Source organism: Protopterus annectens, chromosome 1.part2 (assembly GCF_019279795.1).
Source record: "Protopterus annectens isolate FY-2018-M chromosome 1.part2, PAN1.0, whole genome shotgun sequence".
NCBI classification, from domain to species: Eukaryota; Metazoa; Chordata; order Ceratodontiformes; family Protopteridae; genus Protopterus; species Protopterus annectens.
In genome coordinates this window covers 1,112,975,455-1,112,992,602 of record NC_056727.1, presented here as the reverse complement: position 1 = coordinate 1,112,992,602, position 17,148 = coordinate 1,112,975,455, and the positions used below count along the sequence as shown (strand labels likewise).

General features: G+C 40.0%; 1 protein-coding gene across 1 annotated transcript in view; it reads right to left on the bottom strand.

The window, feature by feature from the left end:
* LOC122792250 (interferon alpha-inducible protein 6-like) overlaps window positions 1-15,779 on the bottom strand; it is a 194,918-nt gene extending 179,139 nt beyond the window's left edge. The window contains exon 1 of the mRNA XM_044060000.1: window positions 15,596-15,779. The gene's annotated coding sequence lies outside the window, so the exon portion shown is untranslated. The remainder of the gene's footprint in view (window positions 1-15,595) is intronic.
* Window positions 15,780-17,148: the final 1,369 nt, after the last annotated feature.

The following is a 17,148-nucleotide window of genomic DNA, read 5'->3' as shown; positions in this document are numbered from 1 at the left end:
ACATCATTATTTATGAGCAAGTGTTTTATCCCTAGCTAATCTTGGGCACTAACTTATTTCAGCGCAGACTTAAAAATGCACATTACAAAACTGAACAACAAAGGTGAAAAGCCCATTTTTAAAAACAGCATATTTATAAATCCAATTATTTACTGTTGATAAATAGAAAATGTTCATTTCTATACATTAGAACACACGCACACACACACACACACACACACACACACACACACACACACACACACACACACACACTCTACAGGTTTGTAACACCATCTAGTAGCTTCTGGTTCAAATAAAATTCTTTGATACAAAATGAAACATTTTTCCTATGTTGCTGAAGTAACTCATGGATCACATACTTATCAGGTTGTACCCCTGTAGTCCTTAGAGCTCTATTTTTTTAAGAAAAATCTTTATTAAATTTGTGATAGCCAGTGGATTGACCAAGAAGGTCCGTTTTGAAAATATATGAAAAAAATATATCAAAAATACATTAAAGCAATATAATATAAATGCACATTTTTTAAACAAGAAACATCTTTATTAAATTATCACTTATGGCATAGGCAATTATATATAACTGAAAGCAATACTGACATGCATTTAGTTTCAAACATTATGCTTCACTTACGATCTGTCAGTCAAATATTACATAGCTCATTCAAACCCTGCCTTCTTTTAGACTTCATTCATCCTCCAGAATGTTATTCTGAATATATTGTTCCCACAATTCCCATTTTCCTATTGTTTGGAGCTATACTCATGGTATGGTCGCCCTTAGCACATTTGTTACTCTAGGAGGAGGAACTAGAAAAAGTTCCTAAAATGTGATCACCCCCTAAATTGGCTCCTTCAAAAATAAAAGACCCTCATGTGGAAAAAGGATGCTGGGACCCAACTATAAGTCAAAGTCTGGGGAAGTGTTTGCCAACAAGCACCTGGTGGACAGGTGACTTCTGTTACCCAGCTGGGCTCAGACCCCCCCCCCCCCCACCACACCAAAATAAAAACTACTTGAAACCATTTTGGTCATTGTGCTGTCCATAGCTAGAATGTGCTCAGTATCTAAAAGGCAGTGATGGATTCCAAGTACAATGTCAGTCAAGCTATAAGCAAAAATGGAATGGATTAAAACAGACCGCACCCTGGCAATGGAAACTGGATCCTGGGATGTGTAATGTTACTTAACTGCCTGGAAGAACATAAAAATTGTAAAGGAGGTTGCAGAGAACTACAAGTATACAACTAGTCTTACCTCTTAGTAACTCTAGAACCAGACTTCTCAAGCTGGGATGGCCTTTTACTCTGGAGTTGCCCTTTGGAAGTGGCCCAGGGCAAGTGTCAGGATATTCACAAGCCCCTTGCTAGGTGTCATACAGTTGGGATTTGTGCCTGTAAATGACAGGGTCATTCTAATGCATTTGCAAGCTAAAGAAAGAAAACACTGATGTTTGTACATATTTGCCTACAATTACTGAGAACAGCTAGTTTTCTCAGGGACCTAATGGTGCTGTGTGATGGAGTACTACCTATTGCTGCATGACAGGGTACCACCTATTGACTCAGTAGTCTTACTGACAGACTTCAATGCTCACATGACGTATGATGGGAACATTTGGAGGAATACAGTTAGGAGGCTTTTCTTATCTATATAAAACTAATGAACTGTTATTGGAATTCTGTTATTTTGAACCTTACTAATGAATTACTATTAGAATTCTACATCACTCATGCTTTGTTTACAACAAATGCCATGTTCAAATAAAAACCTGCTTGCAAGTGCATTCACTACCACAGCACTTTGGATCACAGCTGAATGATCAGATTTGTAATCATGTTATCAGACATGAAGCCATATGTTCTGGACATTCATGTTAAGAACTGCTGAGATGTCAACTAATCACCACTAGCTGAAGAGATGGTTTCAGTATGATAGAGAATAAGTTGGATAGAAATGGAAAACCGAAAAGTATACTAAGAAACACTTAGCATATACTTCTATGCAGGACATGATTAACTCTCATCTTAAAAGAGCGTTTACCATATACTGGGCAAGGTCAGGGTCATGTAGTCTTAATGGAATATCTTCAAGATCTTAGTAGTTGAGGAAATGGCAAGAAGTTGTAGTTAACGGGTGCTTGTCCAAGCAGTAACCACAGGATCCACTTGTGGAAACCAATGATGGCGGAAACACTTAAGTTAAAGAAAAGGCCTTTTGTGCAAAGCTAGTGGTGTTGTTTCCAGATATGGCCAATAGGATACAACAGGCAAGGAAGGCAGCTGTTGCAGTCACAAAACAAAGGGCCAGGTATTGAAGGAATTTGGTAAAGCTGTGGAGATTGATTTTTACAGGCAAGACTTTGCTAAACTTGTTCTCAGAAATGGTAGAAAAACACTGACCTTGAGTAGGGGCACTGTTACAAGGTGGAAGGAAGCCTGGAAGTGGCTTAAGAAAACCAGCTAGAAAGAGTCAATTTGTCATTGGTTGTTCTTTCCTCTTACTTTCACAGCAGACAAACAGCTGATCAACTTTCATGAAGGTTCAAGTTTTGTCTAGGTCATATCTAAGCTGCCTGTGTACATAGAGAGTGAAGAATCCTCTCTCCCTTACTCTTTGGTTCAGGAAAAAAGACTGTGCGATGAATAGTCCGGCTTAAGGTAAACTGTGTGATGACTTTAGGCATAAAGGTAGGATTTCTTCTCAAAGAAACCCTGCCCTTGTCAAAAATGAGGCAGGGTAGACATACCATAAATGCTTGTAAATCAGAGACTTGACTAGCAGATGTCAGAGCAGCAAGTACAACAGTCCTCTGTGGGAAAAGCTTCAAATCAACCTAGTGAGCTGGTTCAAACAGAGACTGACTAAGCTTGTCAAGCACAAAATTGAGATTCCATGGAGGAACCTGCTGTTGTTTTGGTGGGCGAGTGTGTAAGACCTTTTCCAAAAACTGTTTAACCTGAGCACTCTTAGAAAGGGGGTATCCAAGGGCAGACAACAGAAATGGCTGCCAAATATACCTTGACAGATGAGTACAATTCACTGGACAGTAACCTACACAAATAATCAAGAACCAGAAGCACCCAGATGTGAAGAGGGTCCTGGTTCTTTGAATGGCACCAACTCGAAAATCTTTCCCCCTTACACATATACAGTTTATTTTAGTTTCGGTTTTTCACCTCCTTTAGTACTTGCTGCACAAGTCACTCTGAAAAATGGTGCCTAGAAGGTTAAAAAAATATATCAATTAGGCAGTTAGTTGAAAAGTTTCCACAATGTGGTGTATCAAACTCCTCTATCTTGTGTCAGTAAATCCAGTCTGTGGAGAATCTTGTGGCAAATGTCCTTGGCCAGGTTGAACAAAAGGGAGAACCAATGTTGCCTTGGCCAGAATGGAATTACCACCACAAGTTTTGGAAAGTCAGTGGAAACGCACACAGGAGCATACCCATCCTCGGAAATGACAAAGCATCTGTCTCCCAGGTCTGAGTGCAAGAAATCCTGTTGCAAAATTTCTTTAATTGTCTTTTCTGAAATGGGGCAAACTGATGTACTTGAGGTGTTCCCCACAGTTGTATCAATTCTTGGAAGATCCCAGGATGAAGTTTAACATATAGGGATCTATTCTGGTCATACTGAGCTTGTCTGCAATAAGGTTTTGCTCTGACAGAATTGCTACCTTTCACAGCCAATCTGCAAAGATAGAATCTGGTACCCCCCCTTTTGTTTATTTACCACATCACTTTGGTGTTGTCTGTGTACACATGCAGAGATCCTGGGAACCAGAGATGCTTCAAGACCTTCAAAATACTAACAGCCATCTCCTTGACATTTATTCTGTCCATCCACTGGGTCCCACAGAGCTTGCACTTTTACTCCTACCATTCTCCATGCCAGATCTGAAGTATCCACAACTGAAACAAATAGTAATACATTTTCAGAGCCATAAGAATTTCAATATGGTCCCATCAAAACACCTCTTTCATAGGTTGGTACTAGGCTATCGGCCCTAGGGCCTATACAAGCCTAGCCATAACAATTCCCTGGATATTTCTTCCCACAATATTTACTTCCCTGGACCCCTGTCTATCAGGGCGACTGATGTCAACCCCTGGGTGAATTTCCTATCTCCCATCCAATCGTCAAGGTTCCTTTTGAAGAGGGCCAAGGAGGTGCTCTGCTTGACATGTATGGGTAGTCTATTCCACAGTCTGGGGAGTCTCTGGGTCAGGAACCTATCCCTCCAGCGTGTTTTCTTCATTGTGATGACAAGGTTTAGATCCCTGGAGCATGTGGCTCTGAGGGATTGGGATTTCTTTAAGTGGAGCATCTCCAACAGCTCAGGGTTTGACATGGCTTTGTATGTTAAGCAGAGATCACCTCTGAGTAAACCAGCAAAAAAGCACCTCGAATCCAGTTGGAATGACACAAACAGCTTTAATGTAAGACCCAATACAAGAATAACGTTTACAATGTGGAATCACGTTTTCGTCATCAACTTCATCAGATAAAATGAAATCTCAGCCTTCACATTTTATACTTTAAGTAATTAAAACCAATTAAAAACATAACCAATGAAATTGGAATTGCAATTAAATAATTAAAAACATTTAAACACTGCCCTGAAATGTCACTTCTTTCACAATTATTAGAATACAATAAATAACCATATAAAAACATATAATTCAAAAATACAATACAAGACAATAAAAATGTATGTATATGTATAAAACAATCAATTATTGATAGATGTATAAACCATCAGCTAAAAAGCATTTAAAATGTTTAAAATGTACTTTTGGTTCCCTCTGGTGGCAGATATACAAAATTACACAAAATATTTTAAAATCAAAAATATCTTGTTTTAAAGCACAAGTAACAAATTGCCTCTGAGTAGACGATATGCCACAGAGTATAGTTGGAGTTTTTTTTAGACGGTCAGCATAGGGCATCTGCTTTAGGCCTGATTCTTTTAGTGAGGTATTTCTGCAGCCTTTCCAGCTGTTGCAGATGTCTTGAGAGGTACATACCAAACGGGGTGTTGTGCTCTATAATGGGTCTAATGAGGGATGAGTACAGTGGGACAATGACCTCCTTTTTTTCTGGATGAAAAGCCCTTAGTGATGAGGTGTGCCACATAGGATTTCCTGACTGTTGTGGCAATGTAGTTATCGAAGGTGAGACTACTGTCCACCTGTGTCCCTAAGTCTCTCACCACACTTTCAGTGTTTAGTGTACTGCCAGCTATGTGGTAATTCATGGGTACATGTTTTTTCCCAAAGGGGATAACTATACATTTCTTGGCATTAAGTTTGAGTCCATGGCTCTGGCACCAAGCATCTGTTTCTGTAAGGCCCTTTTGTAGACTATCCACATCATTTGGGGATTCAATAATGGCTCCCAGTTTGCAGTTTTCTCAATGAGATAAATGAGATAAAATGTCCGTATGTCTGTGAAAGAAAATTATTCAGCAGTGAAATCTGAAGCCAAATTGTGCTCAGACGAAGAAGAAACTCTTGGAAGTGCATCCCTCCCTAAACACGGTCTGCTTTTCTGACTAAAAATTCCTGTCAGAATGAGACAAAGCTCTTTTCCTTTTCTTGCCAGAGGCTTGACGAGGCAAAGAAAAAGCAGCAATTATTTCCTTAGCAAATTCTATTAAATCTACTCTTTCGATGGAAATAGAAACAAGATACTGAACATTTATCTCACAAAGCACCTTCTCCCTGAAAAAAACAGACCCTTAGGCACACCTGACCCAGCATTCTTGACCCCATCCCAACCCAGTGAATACCATTCACCTGATCCTTCCCCTGACGCTGGCAACCGTGGTCCTCCCTTGCCACTACAGGTATTCCTACAGTTACAGAGTATGTGGCTACTCCCAACCCGTAGGCTTTGGTAGCTTTAAATGCTACACCAAGAGGTCTAGCAGTAAAGATTCTGGCCTGGCCCTAGAACAGCGGATCAACTCTTTGTCCTTGCACTGTCTCCAGACCAAACAGTATATTATTCCAGAGCCATTGCTGCCTGAAATTCTGTCCCTGTACTGGTGGAATGCAATGTATCTGTATTCTTGGGGTTAAGATAAATATGCTCAATGTAGGTGCACTGTTTCCTCTTGTTCATGCTTTGCAGAAATTCAAGTTGCAGTCAACGTTTGGAGTGTACCTACTGTATGAATGTGAGATTTCACCTTTGTTCCTTGCAGATTATGTTTTCCTCTAAAATTCATGTGATGTGCTGGAGTGGTACACTGTAGAGCGTAAAGTGACTGGAATGAAAACTGGCACCTCCAAATAGGAGGTCATTGTTCTCTCAGATGAGCAGAATTCTTCCTATAGGTGAGAGAGGAGCAAATACTCCATGGGCTAGACTTTAAAGGAAAATGTCTCTCTTCACTGTAATCAACCTAATCTCAGAGTTATTTTTTTCTATGTAGATGTTATTTAATATCTACAAACCCTTCATTGACTTCTATTTGTTTTTACTTATACTTTATTTGCCGCAGATCATCCTACCATGTTTTCACCTGTTGAAATTTCACTTTGTTTCAGAAAATACAGGAATCCATCTCAGCCTGTATGACCGAGACTCATACCTCTCAACTGTCCAGAGTTTTGCCTCATTTTTGGTCTTTTCCTCATATAATTTGTGGTTTTCTGGCAGATCACTGAGGGTTAAAGCCATTACATAATGGCATAACATTGGAGTATCACCCTTGTTTCACACTTCACATCCTTTGGAAAATCATTCTAGTAAATTTCTAAGTTTATAAGAGTAATATTAAAAATCTGGTCTATTTTTGGGCCTGTACCCCCCCCCCATTATTTTAGGCTTTGTCCAGATTTCTTGCATTGAGAGTTAAAGACGGTATGCTTAGACTAGATCTACCATTTTCTGTAGCTCTTAGTATTAGTCAGCACCTACAGTTTTACATCCTGGGCTTATGTCTTGCTGAATAAGTACTCACTTTAACAGTTACTGTACAATGAAGCTCTTTCTCCAAGACTCAGTAGGTTTTAAATAAGCCTTTATGTGAAAAGAACATGGATCGATTAGATATACTGCAACACTGCATAAGCAAACTGCTAAGTGGTCACTTTGGCAAGTGAAATGTTCCATTTCTACATTACTTAAGAATAGTCTGAAGATACAATAAAATAAATATAGAAAGCCTTACCATTTATTTGAAGTGATAGCTTTCTGACACATAAATAGCAAGGCTATTACATGGAAGTGATACGTTTAACTTACTATGAAGGAATGAAGGTCTGACAGTTGTTTAAGAGTTATAGGTTTGACTGCTTCAATCCTGATGTTTTAGCTATCTTGTTTAAAAAAAAAGGGTTTAATGAGATGCAAACAAAGACGTGCACAGCTACATGCAGCAATGGGTAATAACACAAAATACATGCCAAAGGTTTTCTACCCGCGGTGGTGGTGCTGTGGTAGCGTTGTCGCCTCACAGTAAGACGCTGTCTGGTTCGATTCTCAGCTAGAGCGTCTTCTGTGTAGAGACATGCGTGAATGGGTAATGGTACATAAAAATCAACTGCCAATCATTAGCGGACCGGAGTTCTGCTGTGGCGACCCCTAACCGGGAAAAGCCGAAAGACACAAACATGCCAAAGGTTTGCTCAACTGTGTTGTCCATTCCTGCAGCCATCTCTCTTACATACATTCATGCACGCACAAACACACGGAATATGTGGGATCTGGACAACATCTAGAGATGATTCTGCAAGCTAACTCATGAGTGGTGAAGCTACGTATGAGACAGGAGTAGGGCCACACTCCCATAGTACAGACAAAAATCATATCAATCCCTTGGATTGGACCTTGTATTCCTTTAATTTAGCATGTGTCTGTTTGGGACATTTTAATATTTTTTACATTTTTCTAAGAACAAATTATATTGGTGAAAAAACAAGTGTAAAATATGAAGAAATACATATTTATATATTTTCTCAGTTACAAAAAAATATTTATTGATAGATTTATTTCTTTGTTTGTTTATTATTTGTTCACCAGGTAGACGGCCTGGTCCCTTTTCATCCATGCCCCAGCTCAGTGAGCAACTTTACACAGATAATATAGAATAGGCATAGAAAGAAAAGCAACTCACAGCATACAGTGTCTAAATACTAGTACAATGGTAATAAAAAAAGTTAACAAATATGAATACACTGGCAGAATGGACATGCTGCACCTCAGAAAATCCAAATCCCATCGAGCTACGCGCTCGAGGGACTTAAACCTCAGCACTGAAATAAATAGGACATGCTGGAGGGACAGATTCATAACCCAGAGGCTCCCTTCACTCTGGAATAAAATCCCAGTCCAGGTTAGGCAGAGTCCCTCATTGACTCTCTTCAAGAGGAATCTTGATGAGTGGATGGGAGATCGTAGGTTTACCCCGGGTATCACTTCTGTGTCACTGTTAGACAGAAGCGCAGTATACTAACCTCGAAAAAGGGCATATCAAAATTCATTTAAAATGGGTAGCGAAAGCCATACACACTCTGGCTAGGCTTATAAATGCCCTAGGGCAGATAGCCTAGTATGAACCTATGAACCTATGACTTATAAGTAAGAGTTATGTGTGTGTGTGTGTGTGTATGTATATATATATATATATATATATATATATATATATATATATATATAAAGACAGGGAAATGTGATATTTTGAGCAATATGTAAGGATTCAGGTAGAATGACATTAAATATGTGCACTCCTGACAGCTTGAATTGTTGCTCGATTTCAGTCACTGTCACAGTAGCGGATGCACAGGGCTGACTTAAAAAGATCCTCCTTAAGATCATGTTTAAATATCTCAAGTGCATGTTGTTTTTTACCTCTGTGGGGAGGTGGTTCCAAATGGCAGAACCTTGTGTAGAGAATGATCATTCCCTGTTCCCCCATACACTTTAAATGTGGCTGAGCGAGGTCAAGGTTGTCAGTTCTGGGAGCTTCTCAGGCTATAATTTAGGTGCCTAAATGTAAGTGCCATTTTCAAGAGGCAGTAGCTCAAATTTAAGATTTTAAAAAGTAGAGTGCCAAGAAGAAAGGTGGCCCTATCTGTTACTGATAGCCACTTGGTGTAGAGTGCCAAGAAGAAAGGTGGCCCTATCTGTTACTGATAGCCACTTGGTGTAGAGTGCCAAGAAGAAAGGTGGCCCTATATGTTACTGATAGCCACTTGGTGTAGAGTGCCAAGAAGAAAGGTGGCCCTATCTGTTACTGATAGCCACTTGGTGCCATTTAGTAGGATGCATTGTACAAAAGAGAATGAAGAAAGGTGGCCCTATTTGTTACTGATAGCCACTTGGTGTAGAGTGCCAAGAAGAAAGGTGGCCCTATCTGTTACTGATAGCCACTTGGTGTAGAGTGCCAGTTACTGATAGCCACTTGGTGTAGAGTGCCAAGAAGAAAGGTGGCCCTATATGTTACTGATAGCCACTTGGTGTAGAGTGCCAAGAAGAAAGGTGGCCCTATCTGTTACTGATAGCCACTTGGTGCCATTTAGTAGGATGCATTGTGCAAAAGAGAATGAAGAAAGGTGGCCCTATCTGTTACTGATAGCCACTTGGTGTAGAGTGCCAAGAAGAAAGGTGGCCCTATCTGTTACTGATAGCCACTTGGTGTCATTTAGTAGGATGCAATTGTGCAGAAGAGAATAATATGCTATAAGAGTGAATCTTAAGATTTTATTTTGTGTGATCTGTACTCTCTGTGATGGTAAAAGCAAACCATATTCAAGCTTCGGAAGGAGAATATTTTTTGGCAATGGCAATCTGTGAAACAAGATGTGTGTGTGTGATTCTGTAGCACAGTTTTAGTTGCACCATACCTTTATTGGTGACTTATGAGTGGTAAAGCAGAGTAATCGGTTGAGTGTCAGTCCAAGGTATTTATGCTCTGAGACAATGGGAACAGTGTTCCCTTGGTTATTCTGCAGTAGAAGGGGGGGGGTGTAGCCACTTTCTCATTAGTTCCAAAGATCACTACATTGGTTTTCTTGGGGTCGTTTAAGAGTTTATCATGCTACCATCAACAGACATCTGTAACACTGTTTTGCAATTTAGCCTGTAAGACAAAATGCGTTCTGTTAGTCTTAGTAAAAAGAAGGAGAATATCATCAGCGAACATGACAAAGTTGAGCTGTAGACGCTCAAGTAGAAGATTGCTGACAATGAGAGAAGAGTAAAGGGTGTAATCTGGTTCTTGGACGCCTGTGTTTAGTGTTGCAATGCCACAGAATACATTACTGTGGTAAATTTCAAATGTTTTATTTGTCAACTAGCTTTGAAATCATGCTATTGTATTATCCCAAACAGTTTTTTTTTTTTACTTTATTAAGTAAGACCATATGATTAACATTCATGTTCTTGTAAAGGGAATCAGCGGTGGTGAAAGGAACATTCATGGTGCTGAATGAGTTGTAAAAATAGTGTTGTTTATCTCAGAAAAGGCTATGTCCTTAGCTGTTTGTATAGTGATTTTGAAAGATTTTTAAAATGGGACATAGGTTTGATATCATTTGGTAGTTCTAATGGTCAGTAAGGTAAGTTGTTTTTGGGAATGGGATTACTATGGCATACATGTATAAAGATTACACTCATTTTTATGACAGGTGACTCCAGAACAACTTCTTAGAATACTCTGACAGCATCTACTATCAGTTCACACATAGCAGGGAATTCCCTTTTAGATTTCAGACATAGTTAAAGAACGCCTTATGATTGTCCTTGGCTATGGATGTATTTTAGCTTTGTAATCAGCTTTAGAGGATTTTACAAGATTTCTGAGTTGCCTGTTTAAGCTGCAGAATGTATTTTTTCTCTGCTGAGTCAGTTCCTTTTTTGTCTTGGGCATCAGTTTCTTCCTTTTGTCGTATAACCTGTTTATGCTTGAGGTTCACCAGAGTGGCTTGTTTTTTCGAGAGGACCTGGCTTTGATCCGGTCAGGTACAGCTGAGTCTATGCAGTTGCTTAGGTGTTTATGCAGGGCACCTGAGTACACTTCTGCAAAGGAGTCATTGTTGTCTTTGGTATAAAACTTTTTATACCATCACTTAATAGTCTGTAGTTTGCCTTGGAAATTTTTTTTAGTTTTTTGCCACTCTGGAGGTGTCAGGTCCAATAGTTACTTTGGACAAGACAGTTTCATGGTTTGAGCTAACCAGGGAAGGCATCACACATGACGGAGTGTAGTGACTCCCCACATTGCTGAGAACTATGCCTAGGATATCTGTGCCCCTTGTGGGGGTGCAGACTATTTGTTCTAGAGCATTGAAATTGACAAAGTCCAAGAACTTTTGGGCATGTGTGTTTGCACTTGTGTATGTCACCCAGCTGATAGATGGATAGTTGAATTCACCCATGACTAAGGTGTTAAGCTGTATGGTAAGTGATTCCAGTAAGTCCAGGTAGGCCATGTATTTTTCTTGGTTCATTGTGGGGGATTACAGCTGGCAATGCTGTGGTAAGATATTTTGCCAATAGTTAGTTGGACATGGAGTAGTTTGAGAGAGTCATACTGTTTGACCAGTCTTGAGGTGCACTTGGCTTTGATGAAGATGGATACACCCCCACCTTTGGTTATTTCACACTCATTTTGAGATCCAAACATGTGGAAGGCATTGTAGCCTTGCACAGCTGGGGTCCTCTCCACAGCCTTGAACCATGTCTTTGACTGCACAGATGTCAGCATCTTCCAAGGTAAGGTGTACTTCCAGGGAATGCAGCTTCATGTTTAGACTCCTAGCATTAAGCAGCAGAACCTTGAGCTTGCCTCTAGTGGGTTTTGTTACTTGGGAAATTTTGTTGCTCTGACATTGCCTAAAGCAGGCACTATAGGGGAGCCAAGCACCTTTACCAGTATCCAAAAGCCTAGCGGAGATAGATGCAGACCATTTCTGGTGAGAGAAGAGTGGCCTATCGACCATGTCGTCTCAGGCTGACAGATACTGGATCCTTCTGGAATGATACTAGAAAAACCTTACACCCTTGACACTGAAAGTAGCTTGTCAAGCACAAACCTTAACCCTCTACTCTTACCAGCCAGGGTATATTCCTCAAAAAAAAAAAAAAATCAAAGCAGTAATAGTTGATGATGAAGCATCAACCACTCAAAGATGACCAAATGAGGATTGCATGTGTGGACTTGCCTATTTATACCAAGTAGAACCTGACATCCTATAATGAAGGCATGGGAGTAGGAGCAGACACAAAACTGCTGAACGAACTCTATTCCATATTAAAGAATGGGCGACCTGTATATCAGCATCCTGACTGGAGAACGTTCTCCAACAGGGTATTAACGTACAAGTAATGCCTGCTGAAAAATGAGTCTCCGCTTCACAGCAGCATATCAAGCTGCCATGGAGCTCGGACTGAAAATAAAATAATGGCCACCATTAAGTGTAAAATAAAAAGAGCAAAACATTTTTTTTAAAAAAATGTATGTGTGTGAGTGTGTGTGTATTTATGTTTCTATATGCGTGCTTGCATGCATGAAAGCGGAACAGTGCGTGTGAGAGTGAGTGTGTAAAGAGTGAGAGCTATCGAGCGCTGGCAGCAGCAGTTGAGGTTTGCATACCTCTTGACCTCTTAGATCAAGATAGCCATAAAGCCCAAAGTAGTGGGGGAACAAAGGCTGAAAATAAGGACATATTTTAAATGTTGCTCATAAAAATTGCAAAGTTTCTGTAATGATAGGGTTTGTGTGAGCATACCTTTTCCAGGTAAGTGTGTGCGCGCGTGAGAGACGGTGAGTGAAATTGAGCAACAACTGGCAGCAGTAGTAAAGTGGTTTGCATACCTCTCCACCTCTTAGCTCAAAAAATCTAGATAAAGTCTAAAATAAATGGGAACAAAGACTCAAAACTAGGAATATATTTAAAATATTGCTCTTATAAAATTAGAAAGTTGTTTAAATAACAGGATTTGTATTAGTGAATTTTATGAAGGAAATAAAGTCGGAAACTCAAATGTATGTAATTATTAGTGACTTCAATCCCACACGACTAGCAGCAAATCACATACTTTTGGAGTAAGGGACTAAAACATGAACTAAATATATGGATATTTTTAACAGGTTATATTTTAGTTGTGAAATACTTAATTTAACATAATTTGCATACGCTACAGCAAGTATAAAACATTAGGCAGAGGAACTATTTTACATCAAAACGTAAAAAAATAATAAAAAAAGTCAGTAAAAAAGTACAGTTTTACTGATAGCCCATTCTCTAAGCTAAATAATGCCCTCCAGGGTGTGTGTTAGTGTGTAAATAATGCCCTTCCAGGGTTGTAGAGGACACAGTAACACACGCCCTGTTGAACATTATTGATTGGTTGATATTGGAGGCACACATTTCCACATCCACACCAAGTGACAGTAATCCATAGATTACCTCTCAACTGCCCAAACATTTGCAGAATGTCCAGATTTTTAGTATGGTCTGTTCCTCATGTAGTTTCTGGCAAATCAACGAGGACTGGCAAGAGTTTCAGACTTCATATCCTCCAAAAGATACACACGACATTACAAAAACTTAATTTAGCCAGGTTTTAAGTTTGTAAGGGCAATATTTAAAATCTGTCCCTAATTTGGGGGGGGGGGGGGGGGGGCTCCCGTCCCCATTACTTTTAGCTTTGTCCAGAATTCTCGCCTAAATAATACCTTACCTACATTTAGGAAAAAAACATTTCAACCGCCACTATTAAGATAACCAAACACACAAGCGTTGCCAAAACCATTTTGTGTGCGAGGGATAAGGCAAGGAACACACCTAGAATCTGCTCACCATTTCACAGACACATCTTCTGGCAAAGAACCCATGCAAAAAAGTCTCCTACTTTTACCTCCGAAAAAAACATAATCCCTGCCAGTTGCATCGCAGGAATTAGCCTCCGAGACATATAAGACATATGACAGAGCCTCGCATAACAACAAAAAATATTTTTACGCCCTGTTAAAGTCCTCAATTACATAACTGCCACCAAAAGTATTCGCCCGCCTCACACCTTCTCTATCTTGCAGCGATTCGACTAGGGTATGGAGGAGGGCTCACCGCTACATGCGCGCCCAATAAGGAGCTTTGCCAACCGCCATTTGATACACTGTTTCTGCAAAAGTATGGGTAGTGCAGTGGTGCAGCGATTAGCGTTGTCGCCTCACAGTTCTCTGGTTCGATTCTTGGCTGGAATGCATTATGTTTGGAGTATGCATGTCCTTCCTGTATTCGTGCGGGTTTCCTCTCATATTCCAAAGACATTGCTTGCAGCAATTCTTCCTGTGCCTCTGCTGAAAATTGACTTTCCCAGTAAACAAATGTTAAAAGAATAACTAAAGTTACACACTGTGGGCTGCGGCCATAGCCTGCCTGCCATAACGTGTTAATCCCATTCCAGTACCAAATGGGTCCTTGTACAGTACAAGTTGGACTACAAAACACACCATCCGCTATGCGCAATATGCCCATTCCCAGTCAAGTACCCTTTTCAGAGCGAAAAGTATGTTGCTTAAATGCAGAGGACTCTCTATGCTATCCTCACCCCATGACCCACTCGAGAGCTAACAGTGCTGTTTTCATGTAGTAGTATATACAAAAATCCTATACTGTATACCATTATCTTCTGTACCCACCCGCGGTGGTGGTGCTGCGGTAGCGTTGTCGCCTCACAGTAAGACGATATGGAGTTCCATTTTCAGCTAGAGCGTCTTCTGCGTGGAGACAAGTGTGAATGGGCGTACCTTCGTTGAAAGTTGTGCGTCAGGCCTGGCAAGCCGGTACGTAAAAATCAACTGCCAATCATTAGCGGACCGGAGTTCCGCTGTGGCGACCCCTAACCGGGAAAAGCCAAGAGACGCAAACAATTATCTCCTGTGCCCATGCATTTGAGCAAAATCAACACTGACAATTTAATGACTGAAGAACCCTTCACCAACTCCCACAAGGTAGACATAATACAGGATTTCTTCAGTGTGTAGTAGAATACAGGGACGATCTTCTGATATGCCTCCACTACTAATAAACCATGAGATGATACATCTATGATATTTTAATAATAGGGGCATACTTCTGAACCTCTTAGAGAAAGAAATCTGGACAAAGCAATACATAAAAGGGGGGGGGGGGCAAAGACCCCAAAATAATTTTTAAATATTGCTCTTACAACTTAGAAAGTTGATAGCATAGCAGCTTTTGCGGTAGCATGAATTTTCTCATGTGTAAAGTTTGAAACTCAAATGTCTATCATTATTTTCTGACTTTAATCTTTATGCAAAATGGACCGGCAAACGTCTGGACAATCAGCGAAAATCTGTTTAGTTGAGAGGTTTGACTAGGGGTACTGCAAGTTTTGCTGTCACGGATACAAATACAATTCTTGGCTGTCATTTCAAAACTTTAAGTACAGACTGTTTCAATACTTGATTTTTTAAAGAATAGCAATGAAAAAAAATGGTATTTGAAATTAGGACAAAGCTGCCTGCTTCCACCAGTAAAGAACAAAGTTATGAACGGTGATTTTAGGCATTTTTTCTGCATACATATACACACGCACACTAAGCAGGCTTACCCCTTTCTCAATCGACAATATCAACTTTTTCAGGAATAGTTTCAGACAACTCAGACCGTGTTATTTCTCAAACTTGCTCTTCCTTTTGAACGGTCGTCCGTAAGTCCTTTATATAGCCCTCACCAAGAGAAGCCCGCCTTTTTGTTGACTAAAGTCACTGCAGCGTTACCAGGTGTAGTTTCGAGTTTCCAATCTCAAGTTTCGTTTCCCCCAAAGATCCGTCTGGGATTTCCGAATCAATGAGGCGTTGCCATAGCACAACTCTCAAGTAAATAGGGACAAATTTCAACAGAGTTGGGGACAAATCCAGAAATAATCAGGGACACGTTTTAAAACATTAGTATTGTTAACCTGAGACGTTAACAGAATAAGATAATGTGAATTAATAGACATTTTCTGAAGTAAAAGAGGTATATACGAGTCTAATTTCTGTCATTATTTGTTAAGCGTAACTCACCGCCAAGTTTCCAAAATTCACCAGTTTTAGGAGGGATTAAGAAAGAAAAGGCTAAAATTTGTGTCAAAATCAGGGACATCCTGATTCAGGATTCTTGAAAATCAGGGAGAGTGAGAGGGGTGGGTTTTGCAGTACATCAGTTGGTCACTTTTCAAAAGCAGTTATTTATTAAGAATAGCCATTCGTTCTCCATCCACAAGACTTGTAATACAGTCTGCTAGAAATTGGCTGAGAAAATATTCTCTTCCGGTCACTCGGTGATTCAGAGTGCTGATGCGTTAATACAGTAACTGAACCAGCATGCATTTTCTGAGCAACAGTATGGATGAAACTCTGATGTCTGGTATTAAGGTCTGTAAATAAAAAAAAATAGGAGTATGGGGACGACGACAACATGAGCAAAATCAGGGATATTGTGCAATTTCAGAGACAGTTGGAGGTGTGCCTGCCCAGTTTTGGTACATGTCAGTTCATTCCTGTTCTGATTATCCGGTATTTTAAATGCTATCTTCCAAAACAGTGGTCTAATCATTCGTTTCATCCGTACTTAAAACTTTTAATGAATCAGAGAAGTCCAAAAAGAAATGCAGCGGACGGGATTAAAACACGATCTCCTGTTAGTAGACTTGCACTAATGCTGCCAGAGAATACATTTATTATGGCAATTCTACACTATAAGAGGACTGCAATGTTTGTAAGCTATTAACGTGTAACGCTGTTGACTGCAAGTACTAATCTATGACTGCAACCCCGAAACACACACCCCACAAACACAGGTCTTGGTGACTACTAATCAAAAAGAATAAAAGTCCAGACAAAACAAGTCACATGTAACTGCTGTATTACCATAAACACCCTAATGACTTTAGGTTTACATCTCATGGTGGCATTGCGGTTACTTCACCTGAAGGCAAAAGCTCTGATAATCCATCCACCTTACCTGAATATGAAAGGGTGACGGAATCGTAGACACAGCTATAATGCCTTCGGGGAAATAACATGCACGAGATAGGGAAGGGGTCAGGAAGGCAGGAAGTTGGTTACGATGAAGGAGGGAGGCTCGTGTAAAGGTAGATGGGTAGGTAGAGGAAACGTA